Source organism: Pan troglodytes, chromosome 9 (genome assembly GCF_028858775.2).
Source record: "Pan troglodytes isolate AG18354 chromosome 9, NHGRI_mPanTro3-v2.0_pri, whole genome shotgun sequence".
In the NCBI taxonomy this organism is placed as follows: Eukaryota; Metazoa; Chordata; class Mammalia; order Primates; family Hominidae; genus Pan; species Pan troglodytes.
Window position 1 is genome coordinate 30,477,434 of NC_072407.2, and position 25,896 is coordinate 30,503,329.

General features: G+C 37.2%; 1 protein-coding gene across 3 annotated transcripts in view; it reads left to right on the forward strand.

Annotated features, from left to right (window-relative positions):
- ANO3 (anoctamin 3) overlaps positions 1–25,896 on the forward strand; it is a 473,946-nt gene that overhangs the window by 283,892 nt on the left and 164,158 nt on the right. The window contains exon 1 of one of the 3 annotated variants that reach the window (XM_016920588.4): positions 195–368. The exons of the other annotated variants lie outside the window; for them this stretch is intronic. The gene's annotated coding sequence lies outside the window, so the exon portion shown is untranslated. Of the gene's footprint in view, positions 1–194; positions 369–25,896 lie in introns of those variants that run through there. 3 annotated transcript variants of the gene reach the window in all.

Sequence of the window (25,896 nt, forward strand, 5' to 3'; positions counted from 1 at the left end):
TGTCACTTAGGTGACTCATGCATAGACATTAACCAATGACACATGAAGGCAGCCCCCTATTCCACCCTATAACCAACTCCTAAAATGAAATTAATAAAAAATACAGATGTTCTTATAAAGAGATGAGTTATCTTTAAAAAAAAATGATTATTCAAACTCTGGCATTTAAAGAGTAGGCTAAAAACCCTCCAGTCAAATGCTTTGTGTAGCACTCAGTATGTAACATTCTAGTTAATGGAAAAAGCAGGCGGTGAAAGGGAGAACTTTCAGTTGTCACACTGAAGAGTGCTTTAAAGAAGATTCTCATTTGAGACTGTTGTCAGCAATGAAGGATTCCAAATGCAGCTGAACTCAGAATTCTGACTGTGGTATGTTTAAAAGTGCATCAATCTAGGAATTCTATACTATTTTTCTATTTTCTTAAACATATGTAGAGAAGCCAATTGAGAGAAATTAATATTGATTTCAGAATTGGAATTGAGTGTATCTGTTATTTCAAAATACTAGATATATATTTTAAAGTAAAGTATGATCTAAATGTGTTATTTTTAAAATACCTGTGTTTATCTTGCATGTAAACCAAATATCACCTCTGAAGTTTTGTCTTTTTAAATGTATTTATTGATGTCATTGAAATAATTACAGCATCTACTCTAAAATGGTTTTTTATTCAAAAACATAAAATAGATTTACCTTTAAAATATTTTCAATTTTTCTTAATAATTTTATACAATATTTTTAACTGATTTTCATCAAAATAGAAAGTCAGAAAAACATCTGAATTTAAAGGAGCCTATCTCATAGTGTTAAATGTTAAAATAAATAAATCACATCAGGTACGAAGTTCACTGTGATGTAAGCTAGGGAACAAAATGTTTTCAACCTGCTGTCTTTATTTTCTCACAGTTTTAAAGGTAATAAGAAACTTAATTTTGATTCAGTTCTTGTTTTGGTTTAAAAATGTCAGATGCTTCCATCTGGAAAATTTCCATTTCTACATCTATGTTAAAGATAAGATCATGTAGCATAGATAATCACTGATATGGAAATAAGTGTTCTTTACAAAAAATAAGTACTTAAATGATTTCTTATATAATATTAAAAATATAAAAATCAGTGATGAGAAAAGTTCTACTCAAATGTATTCTCTGTAAATTACTTCCACTAAGGGAATATTTAAAGTTCACATATAAAATTTAAAAATGTTTATTGTATTGAAAAACCAATAGAAAATCATAGTCTATGCTTCATCACAGACTATTCTTTTAAGAATTGGCTTTGTGTCTTCATTAGATAAACTAGAGAACCTATGATTTAAATAAAAAGTAAAAATTGGTGGAAAGAGAATAATATAAGATGGTCTAAGAAACAGCACTTAGTATAATACCATTACATAATGGAAATTCAATTAATATTTTCTTTCCTTCTTAGTTTTTTTTATTTTTTAAGTTTTGTAGAGTATTTACATTTGCTTCATGATTTTTATTCTTCCTGTGGATACATGTCTTACCATATGGTATTCAGCATCACACTTTATCCGGTTAACTAAGGTCAGATAGCTCAGGTGTTTTGGATCCAATCTGAAGTCCAATTTGAAAAAAAAAATCTAGCTTTTTTTGTAACTCTATGATGCTACATTGCTCATTGAGCCAGATTTCATAAGACACTTCATAGGAAACTATTGCTTCCCCCTTAATAACATAAAATCAATATGGGCAAAATTAATCACAGAGAAATAGTGTCTGTTAAATTATCTAGACCAATTCATTGCCTGAACCATCTTGAGAGAAATACAAACTGCAATTTTCCATACTTATACCTAATTTTAGCTAAATTAATACATACTCAGCTATCAGTATAAAAGGAGCTTCATATTTGAAAACTTTTCAAAAGTATGTGCTGCATAATTATACTTAATATTCATAAGAAATATGTATGTCTATCATAAAAGTAAATTGATAAGCAGAATTATCACTAATTATTCAATTAAAATATAAAATAAAATTATCCTTGGACTTCTCTTTCAGTAAAATGAGAGATTAAATTCAGTGATATTTAAGGTTCAAATCTCACATTCTAATAAATTCTGGCTACATCATCTTTAAACAAAATGTGTGTGTTCCCTTCCTAAACAGATACAACAGTGGTTGCACAACTACTGAATGTCAGGATTACCCAGAGGGCTGGTTAAAAAAATAGATAACTGGACTCCTCCCCCCAGAGCTTCTGATAACAGTAGCTTCAGCTGAGGCCTGAGAATTTGTATTTTTAAGTTTCCAGGTGATTCTGATGCTATTGGTGCAGATAGCACATTTGAGAACCATTGTCTTAATTGTCCCCTTAATATCTTCAGTGTACTCTATTTTGAGAATTCGCCATGTGCCAGACTCTATACTAATCTGGGTATGCATTGATGAATAAAATAGGCAAAATCCCTAAGTGTGCAAAGCTTGTAGTCTAGTGAAGGAATAAAAAAATAAGCCTACATATAATTATCTATTTGAAGTTGTCATAAGTGGGTGCAGGGTAGAAGGGGAGTTACTTGAGTGATCAGGAAAGCAGCTTCTCAGAAGGTATTAAGAGCAAGAAATGAAAGATGAGAAGTCAACAGAGGGAAAAGTGGAAGAACGTGGCATTCAAGGCAGAAGAGTGACCTATGTGAGGGCCCTGGTGTGGAAAGTATCCAGATGTGTTTGAGAAGCTATGTGCTTATATGGCAGAAACACAGAAACTGAGCACAAGGATGGCCAAGAGGAGAGGTGAGAGAGAGGTGAGCAGACACAATGCTGCAGGGGTCTATGAGGAGGAGTTTGAATTTGATTCTAAGTTTAAAGGTTTTTGGACGATCTCTGTTTTTATAAGATCACTCTGCCCCTTGGGGTGGGGAAACAATGTCGGAGGTGGGGACGACACTACAGTAATACAACTCAACAAAGGTGAAGGTGCCTGGCCAAGACTGGTTAAAGGTAAGGTGAATATATCAGACAGTTTCCCATATCAGAATGGGGAAACCATTTAGATGTCTATCTACAGAGGTGGAAGTTAGAAAAATCACACTGGAATTGATTACTTAATGACAGGGAGATGAGTCAAAGTCAAAAAAGCAGGCTAGAAAGCTGTTATAATTGTGTGTGTGTGTGTGTGTGTGTATGTGTGTGTGTGTTTGTGTGTGTGTGAGAGAGAGAGACTTTTAATACTGCTGAGGATATAGGTGATTTTTAAATTTTGTTTTGTTTCCTGCAATAAAAAATACACATTATTATAAGATTTCCAAATTCAAATATTTTATTGAGTAAAACTGGCTTTACTCAATCACAAGTTGAATTTTCAATTGATTCATTTGCACATTTGTGTGTGCACAGATGCATGCATTCCAGGTACCATATGAGAAACGTGGATATGAAATGAATTAGACATGGTTCCCATAGTCAAAAAGTTTGCAGTTTACTGAGGACAGTAAACATAGGAGCTTCAGAAGAATGGTCCTCAGATTTTAGAATGCATAAGAATTATGCTTTATATCATTTGACAGGACTTCCAGATACCAGTGACTCCTATCATACTCCAACAGGTCTTGAATATACTGACCCTTTTCCATGCCCAGATGTATTTGTATATGGAGTTTCCTCAACCTGGAAAGGCTGACCACCTTTCTCCATTCATGTTTTTAGGATTTAAGTCACATATCACTTCTGAATGAAGGCTTTTTCTCTTTCTCAAGACAGTTACTTCATCTTTGCTCTCATAGCACTTGCACCTCCGCCCCCTCATAGCACAAATCACACAAATTGCAATTACATGTCCTCTTATCTGTCTCCTTAACTAAATTACTCTCTTAACAGAGGGGGACAATGGATTATTTTTTCTTTGTAATTACCTTTGCATTGTGCATAGAGGCTGACTCATAACAGGAACTCAGGATAAACTTGTCAAATAAGTGAACTAATGAAAGAGAATATTAGGGAAACATTGGAATACGTAGAATAGAGTTATTAGTGTGGCCTTCAAGAGTAAAAGCACAATTCATGGAAGGGAAGGAAATCAAACTTGTCTTTAAAAATGGGCAAAATTTTTTGAGTAATTTTACTTATAAGGATTTGTATTAATAAAACAATTGAGAGATTAACAGATATATGAACAGGGATACTCATTGCATCGTTATGAATCATAGCAAAGAATAATTTCGCAAAACAAGCTAAAATATCATTTGGTTGGAGGTAAATAACGATACAATCATAAAACTGAATATTGTTTAGCTATTTAAAAGTGCAGTGAAACAAGGCCAATCTGCACCACTAATTCTCAAGTGTGCCATCACACAACAAGAATAAATAGGGGAATATAAAATTGTATTTCTCGCCCCAGGGAAACACTATATTGAGAGAAACGAGATCTAGTTCTGCGATTCCCTGGGCCAGCAGATCTATTCTATATGCTCTGGAGACCACCAAGCCTCAGGATCTTTTTTCTGAAAAGCAAGAAAAAGTTTGGAGAGCCCCAGTATCTCATAACCTTGATCACATGTCTATTCTTTGCACTAAAACAAGATGAAAACAACAAATCACTCTAACCTAGAATAGCCTTTGTTTTCTGGCCCACCTTAGGTCAAAGAGATAAGAGACTTTACATATTGATGTAGAGATATATGGTGGATTTTTCCTGTTTTATGCAAGCATCACTTCCTTTGTTGGCCTCTTACCCTACTTGAAGCTAGCCAATAGAATTCTCCCTCCTGTTGGACAGAATGATAGATACAGTAATGGACAAATTTCCCAAGCTGAATTCCACTCTGAGATGTTCTCCTAGAACTTATATAGGAAAAGATATTCCCCTCTCAGCTACAGGAAGAAAATTATTTTTAGTAGTATTACAGCAAAACATGCAGGAAGTCATCAGGCTCGGGTTGTTTCTTTACCCAAAACCTTTATGCAAGCAAAACAAAACTTAACTTGGAGGCAGTTTTGTCTGTCTTGAAAAAAAATCTAGCCTCAATCACAACCAGGCAACTAGCTGATTGGTTATATAACTAGGGGTCTCTTCTCAGACCACACATAAATGAGGTAAATGACTAGGTGTAGTCATCAGGTAATTACTTTGCTTCTGTCTTCAGGCTATAAAAGCTCACTGCTTGTGCCGCTGGAGCAGAGCTCTCTGAATTTCTTCCAGTTTTATGTGTTGCCCAATTCATGAACTGTCCTTTGCTTAAATAAAGTCTGTCAAGTTCATTTTGTCTAAAAGTTTTTCAAGAGTAGGAAAGAATGAGACAGAGAAAAAAGCAAAAACAAGCAACAGAATTAAGAGATGGAGATAGAGAAGAAATATAATAGTAGAGTAAGAATCCTGACAGCTCCATTTGGATTTTCAGAACCAGCTGTTATTAAAGCTAACTAGCTCTGGACTTTTCAGAGGTAGAGAGCTGAATAATTTTGGCTACATGGACTTAAAATTTTTTTGTAAGGAGAGGCTATGATTGGTTCAAATTAGATTTCTGTCATTTAGAACTGAAAGAGTCCTGATTAATATAACTACAGTATACTGTTGAATAAGAATAGATTTTTTAACAGTATGTACAGAATTCGATGGGTGTCTGTAATAGTCTGCTCTCACGCTGCTAATAAAGACATACCTGAAACTGGGTAGCTTATAAAGGAAAGAGGTTTAATGGACTCACAGTTCCACATGGCTGGGGAGGCCTCATAATCACGGAAGGCAAATGAGGAGCAAAGTCACATCTTGCGTGGGGGCAGGCAGAGAGTTTGTGCAGGGGAACTCCCATTTATAAAACCATCAGATCTCGTGAGACTTATTCACTACCACGAGAACAGCATGGGGGAAACTGCCCCCACAGTTCAATTATCTCCACCTGGCCCTGCCCTTGACACCTGGGGATTATTACAGTTCAAGATGAGATTCAGGTGGGGATACAACCAAACCATATCAGTGTCTATAATATATACTGCATGTCATATATCATCTATAATATATATGCACTCACAAATACAGTTAAATCTACATTTTTGAAAGGGAGGGTATAAGAGAAAGAGAACTCTAAACTTGTAATAGCAAATTATCCCTGAACTGTTATCTTTAGTAGTGCTTCCACTTTCTCTTTATTTTGTATCAATCACGCAACATTAGGAAAATAAAAGCACTGCAGGTAAAAATTAAGAGGGAGTTGAAAATGTCATCCCTAGGGGCAGAGGAAAAGGTTTGGACAGTTGGAGGAACAGTGTGAGCAAAGATATAGAGTTTGGACTAGACTGTGCATGTGCAGGGGCCAAAGCAAGAGGCATACCTGGCTACAACACCGCGTGGGAGAAATGGGCTGTAGAAGGAGTACAAGTCTGAGAACAGTAGGGATTTATATAACAGTCTCATGCAGAAACTTCTAATGCCTCATACCCACAAGTACAAACTTCCGTGATACTCTTCAAACTTACAAAACACTTTCCACACTGAGCTGGGTTGAAGAGTCAGCTGACTGAGCCTCTGCTGGGGGTGCTATAACATCATTAAAACAAATTAAAAGCAGCCCACCAGTTCACTGGTCTTCCATGTGTAATTCTTTAGAAAAAATGACAAAATAAACCTTTCAGTTTATGTTATAAGGGCCTGTTTGATTCTTAAGAGCAAATATGCCAGTTTTCTTTATTTGTTTGTTTATGAAACAACATGTTAGGCTGTGGTCTTTTATGTATTTCATAGTAGTAGTAAGTTAAAAATAAAAATGAAAAATATAAAGGAATTCCAAAATTACCTGAGCAGGCCGGGCACTCATGCCTGTAATCCCAACACTTTGGGAGGCCGAGATGTGTGGATCGCTTGAGGTAAGGAGTTTGAGGACAGCCTGCCCAACATGGTGAAACCTTGTCTCTACTAAAAATATAAAAATTAGCCAGGCGTGGTGGCTCGCACCTGTAGACCCAGCTACTTGGGAGGCTGAGGCAGGAGAATCAATTGAACCCAGGAGGTGGAGTTTGCGGTGAGCTGAGTTTGCTCCACTGCACTCCAGCCTGGGCAACAAAGTGAGACCCTGTCTCAAAAACAATATAAATAAATAAATAAATAAATAAATAAATAAATAAATAAATAAAATAATTGAGCAAATAAGTTGCCATCTTTTAGAACTTGGCCCCTGGAGTTAGAACACATGAATTTGAATCCTGGTCCTGCCACTTACATGCTATGTGACATTGGAAAATTGTTTAAATTTTCAGTACCTCTGATTGTCTATTTATAAAATGTGATTGGGATGGTTACAGAAATTAATACACACCTCAATGGGTATTTGTGAGGAATCAGTGAATGAGTATACACTGAAAAACTTAGAAAAGTGCCAGCACATAGTAATTGCACCATAAAGAAAATGTATTCATATTATTACAGATGAAAAAAAATAAGGAATTGAGACCTTAAGTGACTGCTGCAAGAACATACCACATAGTGAGTGGCAAAGCCAGCCTTTACCCACACCATAGACGATTTTATCTGAAACGGGAAGTGAGGTTGAGCTTAGGGAAAGGAGAGATGATAAAAAGGATACAGGTCGTTAGAAATTCAAGGAGGAGGAGGAGAGCGAGAGAGGAGAGAGATCTGAGAGAATAAATTTGTCTAATACACTGTGTGATATACAATCTTACAATCTATCCTCATTTTTCTTTACAGTAGAGGTGGAAAATTCTACTACATTCACTAATTTCCACAGGTGGGATTTTTGGGAGTGAAATTAAAAAGATAATGAAGGGAAGTTCATATATGCTATATGTTATATGTTTATAACCTATAACAAAAAGACCTAAAATGTTGAATACTATAAAGGTAGTTTCTCCTTGCACAGCTAAATAAATGGTGAAATGTGTTTCAAGGAGCTTGATCATGTCTAGGATGGACCCTATTGATAAAATTTATCTTCAAGTATTGCATGGAGATGGAAGGTGAAGAATGAAATAAAGCATCTCATAAAAATGGACTAAATGAAACAGAAAGCAAAGGGAAAGAATGTCTATAAACAAATTAGGGATCAGTTGTTGTTTTGGGAAATTTCTAAAAATCAAAGAAAACCTAAGCAACATATAAAGAATATTGACCTCCCCCATGATCTATTTCATATGTGCTCAATTCTGTCTGTAGGGTGTTTCTTTTTTCCTTTCTTTTTTTCACTTTGTTTTTGGAGACTATGTCTCACTCTGTCACCTATGCTGGAGTGCCGTGGTGAAATCATGGCTCACTGCAGCCTCAAAGTCCTGGGCTCAAACATTCCACTCACCTCAGCTTCCCAAGTAGCTGGGAGCACAGGCACATGCTACCATGCCTTGCTCATTTTTTTTTTTAATCTTCTCTTAGAGACAGAGTCTCACTATGTTGCCCAGTCTGGTCCCAACCTCCTGGGCTCAAGTGATCCTCCCATTGCAGCCATCCAAAGTGCTGGGGTCACAGGTGTGAGCCACTCCTCCCAGCTTTTAGTGTTTCTTTTTTTTTAATTTTATTATTATTATACTTTAAGTTTTAGGGTACATGTGCACAATGTGCAGGTTTGTTACATATGTATACATGTGCCATGTTGGTGTTTTTTGAATCATGTGGAATATGATGGAGATTAGGTTTGTGATTTGGGACTGATTTTGTTGAATACTTACAAATCTAACATTTTAATTTTTCCATTTTGCAGTAATTTGAACACAGATATATATGTGTGTGTGTGTGTGTGTGTGTGTGTGTGTGTGTGTATATATATATATATATCTTTAAAAAGTCCTACTTAGAAATTATCTGACTTGAGATGTTTTCATGTCCGTGTAAGGGAAATTCATAATATATATAATAGAGTTTCATTTGTATTTATTTCATTATATTGTTTAAAATTATATTTAACATTATCTTTGTTTATTTGTATAAATTTAAGGGGTACAAGAGCAGTTTTGCTACATGGATATATTGCTAGTGGTGAAGCCTGGGCTATTAGTGTATCCATGACCTGAATAGTATACATTGTACTCATTAAGTAATTTCTCATTTCTCACTCCCCTTCTAACCTTCTGAGTCTCCAATATTATTTCACACTGTATACTCATGTGTACGAGTTATTTAGCTTGCACTTATGTGAACAGGAGATATTTGATTTTGTCTGTCTGAGTTGTTTCCCTTAAGAGAATGGCCTCCAGTTCCATCCATGTTGCTGCAAAAGACATGATTTCACTCCTTTTTATGGCTGAATATCACATTTTCTTATTTTCAGTCACCTATTGATGGACACTTAGATTGATTACCTATCTTTGCTACTGTGAACAGTGCTGCAATAAACATACTAGTGCAGGTATTTTTTTTCAATGTAATGATTTCTTTTCCTTAGGCTATATACCTAGTAATGAGAATGCTGGATCGAATGGTAGTTCTTAGTTCTTTAAGAAATCTCCACACTGTTTTCCATACAGTTAGTATTAATTTACATTCCCACCAAGAGCCTGTAAACGTTCCCTTTTCTCTGCATTCTCACCAACATCTGTTATTTTTGGACATCTAAATCTTAATATTAGTCACTATGACTTTTGTAAGATGACATCTTTTGTGGTTTTAATTCGCATTTTTCTGATGATATGGTTTGGATTTGTGTTCCCACCCAAATCGCATGTTGAAATGTAATCTCCAGTTTTGGAGGAGGGGTCTGGTAGGATGTGATTGGATCATGGGGATGGACTTTCCCCTTGCTGTTCTCATAATAATGAGTTCTCATGAGATCTGGTTGCAAAAATGTGTGTGGCACTTTCCCCTTTACTCTCTTCCTCCTGCTCTGGCCATGTAAGACATGCTGCCTTCCTCTTTGCCTTCTACCATGACTGTAAGTTTTCTGAGTGCCCCCCTCCCACCCTGGCCATGTTTCCTATACAGCCTGCAGAACCATGAGCCAATTAAACCTCTGTTCTTTATAAATTACCCAGTCTCAGATATTTCTTTATAGCAATGCAAGAATGAACTAATACAGAAAATTGGTGCTGGGAGGTGGGGCATTGCTATAAATATACCTGAAAATGTAGAAGCAACTTTGGGGTTAATGGTCAGAGGTTGGAAGAGTGTGGAGGGCTCAGAAGAGGACAGAAAGATGAGGGAGTTTGGAACTTCCTATATACTTGTTAAGTTGTTGTGACCAAAATCCTGATACTGATATCATCAATGAAGTCTAAGCTGAGGAGGTCTCAGATGGAAATGAGGAACTTATTGGGAACTTGAGTAAATGTCACTTTTGTGATGTGTTAGCAGAGTTTGGAGTCATTATGTCCCTGCTCTAGAGATCTGGAAATTTGAACTTGAGAATGATGATTTATGGTATCTGATGAAAGAAATTTCAAAGTAGCAAAACATTCAAGATGTTGCCTGGCTGCTTCTAGTAGGCTATCCTTATACTTATGAGCAAAGAGATCACATGGAACTGGAACATGTATTTAAAAGGGAAACAGAGCATAAAAGTTTGGAAAATTTGCAGCCTGACTGTGGTAGAAATGAAAAACTGATTTTCTTGGGGGGAGTTCAAGCGGGCTGCAAAAATTTGCATAAGTAAAGAGGAATCCAGTGTTATTGCCAAGACAATGGGGAAAATGCCTATACAACCTGAAGACACTGCTCCCTGCATCCCAGCCACCGCAGCTCCAGCAGTGGCTAAAAGGCCCCACATATGTCTCAGGCCACTGCTCCAGCAGGTGGAAGCCACAAGTCATGGCAGCTTCCATGTGGTGTTAAGCCTGCATGTTCACAGAGGGCAAGAGTTGAGTCTTAGGAGCCTCCACCTAGATTTCACAGGATGTATGGAAATGCTTGGATGTCCAGGCAGAAGTCTGCTGCAGGGGTGGAGCTTTCTACTAGGGCTGTGGAGGGGAAATGTGGGGTTGGAGCCCCCACACAGAGTCCCCACTGGAGAACTGCCTAGTGGAGCTGCAAGAAGAGAGCCACTGTCCCATAGACCCCAGAATGTTAAATCCACTGACAGCTTGCACCATATACCTGGAAAAGCTGCAGGCACTCAATACCAACCCAAGAAAGCAGCCATGAGGTTTGTACCCTGCAGAGCCACTGGGGCACATATGCCCAAGGTCTTGGGAGCACTGATGAAAGCCAAGCCCTTTCATCAGTGTGGCCAAGATGTGACGTGAAGTCAAAGGAGATTATTTTGGAGATTTATGATTTAATAAATGCCCTCCTGGGTTTTGGGCTTGTTTGGGGCCTGCAGCCCCTTTGTTTTGTCAAATTTCTCCCTTTTGGAATGGGTGTGTTTACCTAATGCCTGTATCCCCATTTTATATTGGAATCAACTGGCTTGTTTTGATTTTGCAGGCTCATAGGTGGAAGGAACTTGCCTTGTCTCAGATGAAACTTTGGACTGCAGACTTTTGAGTTAATGCTGAAATTAGTTAAGACTTTGGGGGACTCTTGAGAAGGGACGGTTGTACTTTGCAATGTGAGAAGGACATGGGATTTGGTAGGGGCCAGGGGCAGAATGTTATGGTTTGGGCGTGTGTCCCCACCCAAATCTCATGTTGAATCGCAATTTCCAGTGTTGGAGGACAGACCTGGTGGAATGGGAATGGATCATGGGGCAGACTTCTCCCTTGCTGTTTTCATGTTAATGAGTAAGTTCACAGAAGGTCTGGTTTTAAAAAAAAAAGTGTGGGGCACCTTCCTATTTTCTCTTTTTTTCCTGCTCTGGCCATGTAAGTCATGACTCCTTCCTCTCCACCATTCTCCATGACTGTTAAGATTCCTGAGGCCTCCCCAGCCATGCTTCCTGTACAGCCTGCAGAACTGTGAACCTATTAAACCTCTTTTCTTTATAAAGTACCCAGTCTCAAGTAGTTCTTTACAGCAATTCAAGACCAGAAAAATACATCTGATGATTAGGGATTTTGAGCATTTTTTCATATGCTTGGTCATTTGTATGACTTCCTTTTGAAAAATTCCCATTCGTGTCCTTTGTCCACTTTTTAAATCAACTCAAGATGGATCCAAGACTTAAATGAGACCTGAAACTATGAATGTACTAGAAAAAAACCTAGTGAAAAATCTTCTTGACATTGGGGTAGGCAAAGAATTTATTGACTAAGACTTCAAAAGAAAAAGCTACAAAAGCAAAAATAAACAAATGAGACAAACTGAGAAGTTTCTGCACAGAAAAAGAATCAACAGAGTGAACAGACAACCTGCACTATGGGAGAAAATATTTGTAAACTATGCATCCAACAGGACTGATATCCAGAATTTAAAAGGAACTCAAACAAGTCAATGAAAAATAACCTTGCCTTTTAAAAAGAAATGTGTATATCAATAAAGCAAATATTCCTTATGAAATTTATTTATTTAAAAAAAATCACAGCCAGGCGCGATGGCTCATGCCTGTAATCACAGCACTTTGGGAGGCCAAGGCAGTTGATCATGAGGTCAGGAGTTCAAGACCAGTCTGGCCAATATGGTAAAACCCTGTCTCTACTAAAAATACAAAAATTAGCTGGATGTGATGGCGTGCACCTGTAGTTTCAGCTACTCAGGAGGCTGAGGCAGAAGACTCACTTGAACCTGGGAGGCGGAGGTTGCAGTGAGCCAAGGTCATGCCACTGCACTCCAGTCTGGGTGACAGAGTGAGACTCTGTCTCAAAAAAAAAAAAAATGGAAGTTAAAATACCTAAAAATATACATTTTTTGTATTCTAAAAGTATACATTTTTTATATTGGCTATAGCCATGTTTGAGTTTTATTTGTGATGTGACTACATTGGAAAGCAGTGTTTTCAGAAATTGTAAGTGATCTTTGGCGTGGTCAAAACATTTATATGTTTGTAGGTGCAAGTTTTTATTTTAGTTCTTCTTAGATAAGCAATTATTCCTTTGGTAACAAGAAGCTATACAAGATACTGCCTTCAAGGGATTTCTTACCCTGACATGAGATCTTAGTCCAGCGGAAACTACTGGCATCTTATACACTAAATTGGTATGTTTTCATTAATTAATGAAAAAGCCATCTTAAAGAAATGAAATAAAATAAAACCCTGGGGCAGGGAAAAATATTAGAGAAACTACCACTCTTTTGGAACCTGAACATTTGAATCTATCATCTTCATTTGATAGGGTCCTAAAGTGGTACTGGGTCAAAGCAGGCTGTTAGGAATGGAGGCTTTTAGAGGAAAAAAGGTAGCATTAACCAAACATTTGTTGAGTACTATTTTTAAGAATCATCTCTAATGCTGTGTGCTCCTAGTCACCATTACTTAATGCAGTTGCCACTGCCCTGCAGACACTAACGTAATTTGCAAGGAGCTTTTGGTGACTTACAATTGATTGGCTTCCAAAGTCTCCAAGAAATCAGTCACAACAGTCTTTTAACCCAAACACCATTCGATATGGTTTGGCTGTGTCCTCACCCAAATCCCAACTTAAACTGTGTCTTCCAGAATTCCCACGTGTTGTGGGAGGGACCCAGGGGGAGGTAATTGAATCATGGGGGCCAGTCTTTCCCACGCTATTCTCATGATAGTGAATAAGTCTCAAGAGATCTGATGGGCTTGTCAGGGGTTTCCGGTTTTGCTTCTTCTTCATTTTTCTCTTGCTGCTGTCATGTAAGAAGTGCATTTTGCCTCCCACCATGGTTCTGAGGCCTCCCTAGGCATGTGGAACTGTAAGTCCAATTAAACCTCTTTTTGTTCCCAGTTTGTGTGCCTTTATCAGCAGTTTGAAAATGTACAAATACAGTTAATTGGTACCAGTAGAGTGGCATGTTCCTGAAAAATATCTGAAAATGTGGAAGTGACTTTGGAACTGGGTAATAGGTGGAGGTCAGAACAGTTTGGAGGGCTCATAAGAGGACAGGAAAATGTGGGAAAGCTTGGAACCTCCTAAAGACTGGTTAAATGGCTTTGAAAAAATGCCGATAGTGATATGAGCAATAAGGTCCAGGCTGAGGTGGTCTCAGATGGAGATGAGGAGTCTGTTGGGAACTGGAGCAAAGGTGACTCCTGTTATGTCACCAAAGAGACTGGTGGCATTTCACCCCTGCCCTAGAGATTTGTGAAACTTTAAACTTCAGAGAGATGATTTAGGGTATCTGGTGGAAGAAACGGATTCTAAGCAGCAAAGCATTCAAAAGGTGATTTAGGTGCTATTAAAAGCATCACATTTTAGGTCAAGTGCAGTAGCTCACGCCTGTAATCCCAGTACTTTGGGAGGCCGAGGTGGGCAGATCATGAGGTCAAGAGATTGAGACCATCCTGGCCAACATGGTGAAACCCCATCTCTACTAAAAATACAAAAATTAGCTGGGCATGGTGGCACACACCTGTAGTCCCAGCTACTCAGGAGGCTGAAGCAGGAGAATCACTTGAACCCAGGAGGTGGAGGTTGCAGTGAGCCGAGATTGCACCACTGCACTCCAGCCTGACAACAGAGCGAGACTCCATCTCAAAAAAACAAAACAAAATAAAACAAAACAAAATCCCATTTTAAAAGGAAAACAGCATAAAAGTTCAGAAAATTTGCAGCCTGACAATGCAGTAGAAAAGAAAACCCCATTTTTTGAGGAGAAATTTAAGCTGGCTGCAGAAATTGCATAAGTAGCAAGGAGCCTAATGTTAATCCCAAGACCATGGGGAAATGTCTGCAGGCCATGTCAGAGACCTTCATGGCAGCCCCTCCCATTGTGTCCAGAATTTATTGCTTCCGGTGGGTTCTTGGTCTTGCTGACTTCAAGAATGAAGCCGGGGACCCTTGTGGTGAATGTTACAGCTCTTAAAAATGGTGTGTCTGGAGTTTGTTCCTTCAGATGTTCAGATGCCTCTGGACTTTCTTCCTTCTGGTGGGTTCTTGGTCTTGCTGACTTCAGGAGTGAAGCCGCAGACCTTCACAGTGAGTGTTACAGCTCTTAAAGGTCGTGCATCTGGAGTTGGTTGTTTGTTCCTCCCAGTGGGTTCATGGTCTCACCGACTTCAGGAATGAAGCTGCAGACCTTCGCAGTGAGTGTTACAGCTTGTAAAGGTAGTGTGGACCCAAAGAGTGAGCAGCAGCAAGATTTATCATGAAGAGCAAAAGAACAAAGCTTCCACAGCCTCGAAAGGGACCCGAGCAGGTTGCTTGGCACTGCTGGCTCGGGTGGCCAGGTTTTATTCCCTTATTTGGCCCCGCCCACATCCTGATTGGTCCATTTTACAGAGTGCTGATTGGTCCATTTTATAGAGTGCTGATTGGTATGTTTTTACAGAGTGCTAATTGGTGTGTTTACAATCCTTTAGCTAGACACAGAGTGATGATTGGTACATTTACAATCCTTTAGCTAGACAGAAAAGTTCTCCAAGTGCCCATCCGACCCAGAAGCCCAGCTGGCTTCACCTCTCACCATCACAGGCCCAGAGGCCCAGGAGGAAAAAGTGGTTTCGTGGGCTGGCCCAGGGACCCTGTGCTGTGTGCAGCCTAGGGACTTGGTGCCCTGTGTCCCAGCCACTCCAGTCATGGCTGAAAGGGGCCAACGTAGAGCTCAGACTGTGACTTCAGAGGGTGGAAGCCTCAAGCCTTGGCAGCTTCCACATGGTGTTGAGCCTGCGGGTGCACAGAAGAATTGAGGTTTGGGAACTTCCACCTAGATGTTAGAGATGTATGGAAATGCCTGGATCCCCAAGAAAAAGTTTGTTGCAGGGGTGCAGCCCTCATGGAGAACCTCTGCTAGGGCAGTGCAGAAGGGAAATGTGGGGTTGGAGCTCCCAAACATAGTCTCTACTGGGGCACTGCTTAGTGAAGCTGTGAGAAGAGGGCTGCCATCCTCCAGTTCCCGGAATGGTAGATCCACCAACAGCTTGTACCATGTGCCTGGAAAAGCCATGGGCACTCAACACTAGTGCATGAAAGCAGCCAGAAGGGAGGGTGTACCCTGCAAAACTACAGAGGCAGAACTGCCCAAGACTGTAGGAACCTACCTCTTGCATCAGTGTGACCTGGATGTGAGACCTGGAATCAACAAAGATCATTTTGGAGCTTTAAAATTTGACTGCTCCACTGGATTTTTGACTTGCATGGGCCCTGTAACCTTTTTGTTTTGGCCAATTTCTCCTACTTGGAAAGGCTGTATTGACCCAGTACATGTACCTCTATTGTATCTAGGAAGTAACTAGCTTGCTTTTGATTTTACAGGCTCATAGGCAGAAGGGACTTGTCTTGTTCAAATGAGACTGGACTGTGGACATTTTGGTTAATGCTGAAATGAGTTAAGACTTTGGGGGACTGTGGGGAAGGCATGATTGGTTTTAAAATGTGAGGATATGAGATTTGGAGGGTCCAGGGACAGAATGATATGGTTTGAGTGTGTCCCAACCCAAATCTCTACTTGAATTTTATCTCCCAGAATTCCCATGTGTTATGGGAGGGACCAAGGGGGAGGTAATTGAATCATGGGGGCTGGTTTTTCCTGTGATATTCTTATGATAGTGAATAAGTCTCATGAGATCTGATGGGTTTATCAGGAGTTTCCGCTTTTGCTTCTTCCTTGTTTTTCTGTTGCTACTGCCATGCCTTTTGCCTCCTGCCATGATTCTGAGGCCTCCCTAGACATGTGGAACTGTAAATCCAATTAAACCTCTTTTTGTTCCCAGTTTTGGTGTGTCTTTATCAGCAGTGTGAAAATGGACTAATACTTTTCTTGCAAACATGCACATTATTATAAACTCTAGATACCAAAGTAGACTGCCAAGAAGACAATTTAACAAACTAACAAAATACAGAGTTATAGCTTTGTGGTATAAACTGTGCTTTACTGTTCAATATTTAGGTGTTATGGCTGCACGGTCCTGAGAGATTGGATTTCAGATAAGTCAGCGTAGAGACTGCCCATTAAGATATTCCACGTGTCTGAAATAATAAAACAGTATAACGTCACAGAGAAATGAAGGTAGAATGAATAGGCCAAGAGCCCTGTGATTTCACACCTAACCACAACTCCATCAGATAGTCCAGATGCAGACTAGACTTCCCACATGCCAACAACTGATCCTCTTCCCAAACCACATCTTCCACATTTCACGCTTTAAGTTTAATTTGGCAAGTGTTTCCTTCATGAAAGATAGATGGAGTGTTTATCAAGGAACTCAGTATTGCCACACTGGAAAAGAATACTTGGTGACTCACCTTGAACAGCGTTTTAATTGGCCTGTTGCCGAATCTGTTTGCTTTTTCATTCTTTATTCCTACACCATGGTGGTTCTTAATAGTGGGAGGCTAAAAAGCAATGTCAAATCTATGGCTCCCAAAACTGTTCAGAAAGCAATTCATTTATTCTATTTAAACTCATCTGTTGTGAATACTGGCTGGGAGTATGGACTAAATGCCCACAGCTGGTATAAAATTTGTGTTTTATTGCAGTCTTCTGCAATAAAAGAATAGATACATGTATCTATTCTTGTACATTTTTCCCTTCCTGTGTCTTACAAGGGTATTATGGAAATGGTGAAACAGTGAAACTACTCAATTGGGGCTGTTTGTGAGGCTGAGCAGTTATGATTTTAAGGGTTAGTTATAAATTTTAAGAATGAATTAGTGAATCTATTTTGATAACTCTCTAATTTGTCTAGCCTGTATACACCAACCATATAATAGGCACTAGACCAAGGACCACATAAACAGTTGTAACAGTTATAAGCAACAACTTCAATTGATACATATAAGCAGTGTTTTTCTAAAAAATGCTGATTTTTCAAGCTTCCAACTTGAGATCAACTGGCTCAAAAATTACTAAAAATTTAAAGCCAGCTCTTGTAAGCTGGTACAATCTGCCTCTGAGCAAGGGAAACATCTCAGCATAAACAAGGGTATTCAGAAAACAGAAGCAGCGTGTTAGAGGGCTTCATACCAGGAGGCCACACGAGGTGTCAGGAATAAAGAAACAGCAATATTATTCTCCCTCACCATTTTATTATTACTCTTGGTTATGGAAAAATAGCCGTAAGAAATTTTGCTTTTTGATACAGTTTGTCCACAACCTTCCCATACACACAAGGAAATAGTTGAATTTTTACCTACTTTTCCTACATAGTCCCCACTTCCATGCCCACTGCCATTTTCTACAAAACAGCACAGGATTTAAAGCAGCCCTATAATTTATAATTTTTTGAAGTTTTCTGAAAAAAATATAAAAACTTAAAAGAGTTAATTACATATACATTATTAAATGGTAGCTTATGCTAAGGAAACTTAATTTGTCCATAAGTACAGCTTAATATATTCTCTAAATACTATATGTAACTTCCAAAATCTAAAAATATCATTTTAAATCAATCATAATAAGGACAAGGGTTCCCCTGTTTTCTGAAGTCTCTCATTCCAATGTGGATAAGCAAAAATATATTGATTATGGGCCATTGGCCATGGAATGGGAATAATTTAGTTATCTAGAATTAAAATAGTGTTTAATAAAATTAGATTCTGTTTGAAGCATTAGGATGAAGGAGACTAAGCATTAGTGTCTTATTAGAGACAGCGAGCTGAGCTCTATGTTCTGTGCTGTTTCAATTATTCTGCTTCACTTCTGAAATTAGTATTGATAGATGCTTTTGCTTAAATGGGGATGGCACAATCAGATCTGATTTTTCTTATATTTTTGCATGTTCCTAATCCTATGGGTCATTCTACTTATATAACATCTGATTAGTAGAACTTATCTGTTCAATAAAACTACCTTTGGTCAGCTCCAACTGTCGTGATAACTCTCTGGGGCAGCAGTTGTTTCTTTAACCATACAGTTCAAAATGCTTATTATATGTTAGATAGTGATTTATCATTTAATATCTGCCACTTGTTTTAATAAAGTACTCTTCTTTTATGTGTATATCATTCTCATCCTGTCCCACACTCAAAATATCATCATTTGATAATTATAACAATAAGTACAGGGCATTAATTGCCCAATCATTTTTAGACTAATCAACTCATTTATCTTCATCGCTAGATTTTGAGGCCATTTCTGTTTTGTTCAGTGTTTTTCACCTATGCCTAAAATAGTAAAAGGACAGAAGAACACAAAATCAATTTTTAGTGAGTACTTAATTTTATATTGTAGGGAATATTTGTCCTACTTTATGAATGAAGCAACTAATGAAGGCAGAGATTAGGAAAATTCAAGTCCGTGTCCAAGTTCTGCTAGTTAAGAAGCAAAACCAGAATTCAAATCTGAGTGTACCTACCAGCAAAAAATAAATTACTAATACTAGGCTGCACTGTTTCCCATATGGTAGAAAGAAAAAGCTAAGGTAAAGATAAAGACACAATTCTTAGCACATAATAGATTCTTAATAAATATTTTCTTGTTCAAGTTGGAGTGTAAAGGACGTCACTTTAATATTCATTTTAGTCTTCTAGTTGGCATTCAGCTCTCTAGCTTTAATAACTTGATTATGTGTCTGGGACCGAATAGGCATTCAAAAATTATTTTGTTAAGTTATATATGCCTCTTGTCCCTTCAATGGATAGCCTAAAGTAGTGTTAAGTACATTAGGTGTGTGTTTTTTAGAGTTTACTTTTTAAGTGAATAAAGATTATACCTCTGAGTTTTAATAATCTGGATTTCTTGAGATGTGATGTGTTTCCATCCCTCTTTATTGATATATTGTGTGATTGTATATACAGGGGCATGCTGGAAAGGACTGCTGTGGGCAGTTCCAGGGCCAATATTGGCTAAAAGATAAGCATAGTTTTAATGACCTTCCAAACCCTTCACAGAATTACGGCCTTGTGTTTGGCCTCCAAATAAGGGTGCATTATAAAAGATGCACATCAGTCCATCAGCAGCAGAGAGCTAGATTTTCTGTTTTCTGAACTAATGCCCTAACCACTCCTTCCTTATGTTTTTATTTCTATTCAAATGATGAATTATTTATGACTTTTTGCCACCTTTAGAATACTGAAGTCATTAAATAGAGATGTAGCTCTTACATGCTAGGAATGTCACAGGCTAGTCCAGTTCTGGACCTGAGAAAGTGACACCAGTCTTTAAAAATTAATGCAGCTTCTAACTTGGCCTTCCTTTCTCCTCCTCCTTCTTGTTTGCAGCCCTCAGGGACTGCCATTCACTGGCTGGACCCCAGATGCCCTAGGGACTGCCACCTGACACCCTCTGAGGATTTCCTTCTTCTTGTCTTTCCACCGTGAAAACTCTAAATACCTTCTTTCAAGCCTGGAATTTGCCAAGGAAAATACTAAATAAACCTAGATTAGGTTTAATTTAAGCTAAGATGTTAGTGGCTTGCTATGTTTGTGAAAGGATAGTTTTCAAAATAATTTTTATGATGCTCAGTAACAACTTTTTCTGTGATTTCATTTTAATGTGTACTAGAAAAGGCATAACCAGCATCTTAAACTTGTTATTTTTTTAGATTAAAATTTGGGCAAAGTCTATTTTTGCAGAAATAGTATAATCTAAAGAAACAATATTAAATAGGTGATCTGTAGTTTTGTAAAATATATATACATTTACATATATAAATATATATTCATATATATGTGTGTGTATATATATAATTAAAATTTGAGAAAGAATGCCATGCTGTATCTTGCTTAATCACTTGCCAGATGATAGTTGTCATTCAGCTAGCACCTAAGAAGTCTGGCACTCTTGCTAGCTATTTTACATATGTCACCATCTTCACAATTTTGTCAGGAAATGCATAGTCCATATTATTATCTTTTCGTAAAGATACTGAAACTTTATATGTGCACAGTAACGTGAGATAGGAAGTAGAAGTGAGTCTTCACCTCAGGTATTTCAACTACACATCATATTGTCCCCACAAAATTAAAGAAATATGAATGCTTCCACTTACCTTAGAGGAAATGCTGAGTACCTTCACTAATGCCCATTTTTCTTAAAAATTCACATGGCTTCACAATCAGTTTGCTATGGGAATTTCAAAGTGCTTAGATTTCATGTAAGAAATTCAACTTCTTTCTGCCTAGGCTTGCCAAGGGGAGCTTTGTTTGCAAAAACAGGGGCTCCTAGAATGGAAGGGATTTTAAGCTACTGCCTGACCCATAAGTTCCTAGCATGGAACCCATGGACCTCCAAGGGAGGGCACACGTGAGCTCCAGGAGATCTATGAAGTCCCTGAAATTGTACGCATGATTTGAATATGTATGTCTGTGTGGTTTTCTCCAGATATTGCCTATTATCAGAGAAGGGTTAGAGAAGGGTTATGATCCACTGATTTTTTCTTGACCTGTCCTTCAACACTACCAGAAATTAAGCCATCTACTTCGAAGAAGCCTATAAAAATAGAAATAGCTGGAGCCATAAATAATCTTAAATGATACCCATACGTTTAAAGAGTTTATCTTTTATAAATATCTACTTTTATTTATTTATTTATTTATTTGAGACAGGGTCTTGCTTTGTCATCCAGGCTGGAGTACAGTGGCACAAACACAGCTCACTGCAGCTTTGAACTCCTGGGCTCAAGTGATCCTCCCACCTCAGCCTCCTGAGTAGCTGGGAATACAGACATGCCACCACGGCTGGCTGATTTTTTTTTTTTTTTTCTGTAGAGATAGGGTTTCTCTATGTTGCCCAGGCTTGTCTCGAACTCCTGGGCTCATGAGATCTCCTGCCTCAGCCCCTCAAGTTGCTGGTATGACAGGCATGAGCCACGGCACCTGGCCAAAATCTAACTTTTAACAGCAAGAGTAACTCTTGTACTGGAAAGAGCTAAGCTCATGGAAAAATAGGCATGAATATTTTATGATGTGTTTTCCATGCCAACTTTCCAAAGATTCTAACGTGACTTTATTCATTTGTACTCTGAGTAGATGATTTGTAGCCAACATGATAGGGTCATCTCATTTGTGACATGAGCAAATATAGTTGTTTGATAATCCTTCTTCCTCTTCCTAAGTCTCAGGAGATTCTTGTCTTGTTGATAGAGGTTTTAGAGGAAAGGAAAGGAGAACATAGGTCTTCTGGGTCATGGAAAGTAATTTCCTGCAAATGTGAGGAACACAGCCTAGGGCTCATCTTTTCTGTGGAAGCCAATACATTTATCATCAGATCAAATCCATCTTGGTGTGAAGGTTATGGGAGATTATATTATTTGCCTTCTCCACATACATGACTAATGGAAAACAATTAATAGTTTGGAATTGTCTGCTTTGGAGCATATGTGAATTTTCCTAATTTCCATGTGTATGGCCAAGGACACTGATGATGATACTAAGCAGTTACTCAGTGCCAGAAATTTTGATACTCTGATATAGAGGTCTGACATTTCAAGTTAAGTTTATTCAAGTGAAAATAGTAGGCTTTGACCAAGGTAATGAATATTCTGGGGCTATTTCCCCTGTTTCAGAGATTTTTTTTTCCCATTCTATGTTTTGACTTGATATTTTGATTTTTGCATTTGCAAGCATGCAAATAAATTCAACCTGCCCTTGCATAATTTGACCTCTCTGTGTTGAGCTTTTCCTTCTTTTCAGGCACCTGCCTGCATTTCATCTGTTACAAATCCAGAGCCAAATGAAGCGAGTATCTTAATATTTCAAGAACACTTACTACTGAGGTGTCCTAAAAATATCTGATGCACACTGGGCTGTCTGACTCATTCACCAGTGTATCCCTGGCACCTAGGACACAAAAAAGTGCTAATAAAAAGTCCACATTTGCAGGATCTGCAGATGTCCTTGGAGGTAATAGGGACCCAAGTGCTCAGGGATGCAGCTTAGCTCTTGATTTCTGATTTCTACTTTGTCTTGAACTTTAGTGATTCCTCACTGTCTTGTGAACTCTTCAGTGTTTGTTTGTTTTTATAGATTTAGGAATACAAATGCAGATTTGTTACATTGATATATTATGTAGTAGTGAAGTCTGGGCTTTTAGTGTAACCATCACCCAAATAGTGTACATCGTACCTATTAGGTAATTTCTCATCCCTCACTCCCCTCACTCTCCAAGCCTCAAATGTCTATTATTCCATTCTCTATATTCGTGTGTACATATAATTTAGCTCCCACTTATAAGTGAGAACATGCAGTATTTGACTTTCTGTTTCTGAGTTATTTCACTTAAGGTAATGGACTCCAGTTCCATCCATGTTGCTGCAAAAGACATGCTTTTATCCCTTTTTTTCTGGCTGAGTAGCATTCCATCGTGTGTGTGTATGTGTCTGTAGATTTATATATAAAATCAACCTAAGCATTCATCACAGATGACTGTAAAGATAAAATGTTGTGTGTATATATATATATACACACACAGACACACACACATACATACAGACACACACACACACACACACTACATTTTCTCTGTATATATATACACAGACACACAAACCTATATATATTTCTGTGTGTGTATATATGTATACATGTATATACAAATATGTATACAGACATACACACAAATCTATAAAATCAAACATTGAAACATGTATATACATGTATATATACAGACACACACAGAAATATGTATATATACGTGTGTAGATAGATAGATACAGACACACACAGAAATATATATAGGTTGATTTCACATCTTTGCTATTGTGAATAGTGCTCTTATAAATATACAAATGTACTTTTTTTGATATAATGATTTCTTTTCTATTGGGTAGTTACTCAGCAGTGGCATTGCTAGGTCAATTAGTTCTTTAAGAAAATTCCATGCTGTTTTTGATAGAGGCTGTACTAATTTACATTTTCACCAACCACAATGAGATACTATCTTACACCAGACCAATGTTGTAAAAAGTTTTTCTTTGTGTAATTTTTATTTGATTTCATGGGAAAGATTGATCCAAATAACCAGAAATAGAAATGCACTAGTGTCTTAGGAATATTTTCACTGGGTCTGTGAGGTTACTCATGTTTTACAGGAGTTTCCTAAATACATGTTGGAAATCATCAAGTGGCTCTTTGCAATGAAAACTCTTGTTTGTTTTGTTTTGGGAGCTCCTCAAGGGAAAGTGTGGCATTTATTATAGCAAGCAATGCATTGAAATCATGTTCATGATTTTTTCAAACTTTCTATAAAATTTTACTCCCCAAATTCCTTTACAATAAAATGGTATTTGATTTTATTTTGTATTTAAAACTTGATCTTTTAGCATAAAAGATCAAATTTTCCTCTCATTATTTTCATTCTCAAGCTATCAGTAAATTCTAAAGTCTTTTCTTTTGTATTTCCATGTGATCATTGGCAGAAGTGTAGAATAACTACAGATTGGGTTTAATTAGAGTTTGTGTAGAAAGTTGTCTTTGCCAGCTGACTTTATGGGACTTGAATGTGTTCACATCTCAACATATGTACTCTGAGGTGATTACTCTTTCCTGATGATGTCTTTTAGACCTCATGGAATCCCTTCAGAATCACCAGTTCAATTTAATATCTCTAATAAGCATATGTGAATCATATTTTAATTTTGTAAATGATTATGTAGATACAACTGTAATTGACTGAAGAGAATGTATTGTTTAGGGATTATGATTAAAATTGGACTTTACCATTTGAAGGTCTTTAGTTGTAATAATAACTATAGGGTGCATACCATTTTATGATTCACAGAGTGTTCAACTCACATAATTCTTAAAATAGTCATGCAAGGCTATTATTATTCCTATTATGTTATACAGGTGAGAAAACAGACTAGTTGTAAGTAAGATTTTAACACTAATATAGAATCCCACATTATTTACTCCCAAATTCATAGGTTATGCTGGTCTTTTAAATTGTTATTATGAATATAGTCATATATTTGTTATTATCAATGATAGTCAATAATTATTAATAATTAAAATTAATAATAATAATATAATTATTATGCATATCAAAAACCATATTATAAGATCATATTGAGCTGGAACAAGTTATATCCAACATCGAGCTTTACAGGATCTCTATTGCTTGCCTTATTTGGTTTAGAATAAATTATTACAGCCAAAATTGAGACTTCTGTATAATATTCCCTGATCTTTTCTCTCAATTAGTCTCAACAGAACGAACTAGTATTCTGCTTTTGATGATTAGCTTTCCTATGAATATTTTTGAACTTTTACTGTATAAGTTATATAGTAAAAGTATAAATAATCTTTAAACAATATTGAAAATCATTTTTATATTTTTAAGCTTTGAAAAAATGTAACAGACATTGCTTTTACAAAAGATCAACAGCATCCCTTCGATGGATGTAGGAGCAGATACATTTGTACTGTCATATTCTATTGCATGACTACAAAACAAGTGACATTAACTGTTTGACCACAATTTAGTTTTCACTTTCCACTTGATGGACTATTTTATTTGTTTTCAGCCTTCTGCTTTTTCAGATAATGTCACATTTCTTCTTTTATTAAATACTTGTTTATATCTCATGACATTTTTCCATTGGATTATTTGCCTGTTCTTACGAATTTCGCAGTTATTTATACAACCTGAAGCTTAATAATTTATTGGTTGTATTCATAAAAATATATTCTAGTTGTAACTTACCTTTTCACAATCTTTATGATATCTTTTAAATTTACAAAGCTTTTATTTGAATGTAATTGCATGTACCAGCTTTTTTTTTATAACTGGTGCTGATGCTTTTTATTTATTAAAAGCAAACATAAATTTCCTACCAAAAATATTATAAAATGCTCTCATAGTTTATTCTAAAAGTTATTTTTTAATTTTGCTTTTCTCACTTAAATCTTTAATCCTTTCATTTTGTTTTCTTATTGTAAATTGAAAGTTAAGGGTCTGTTTATTTCCATTAAATTAACTTATTTTTTAGTGTCTCTAATTGAGTAGTCCACTATATCCATGAAAATTTTATGGATTTGTAATTCCATATCAATCATATACATACTGGTATGTATATGTTTCTATTCTGTTTCTATTTCTATATTGTTTTATTTCGATTTT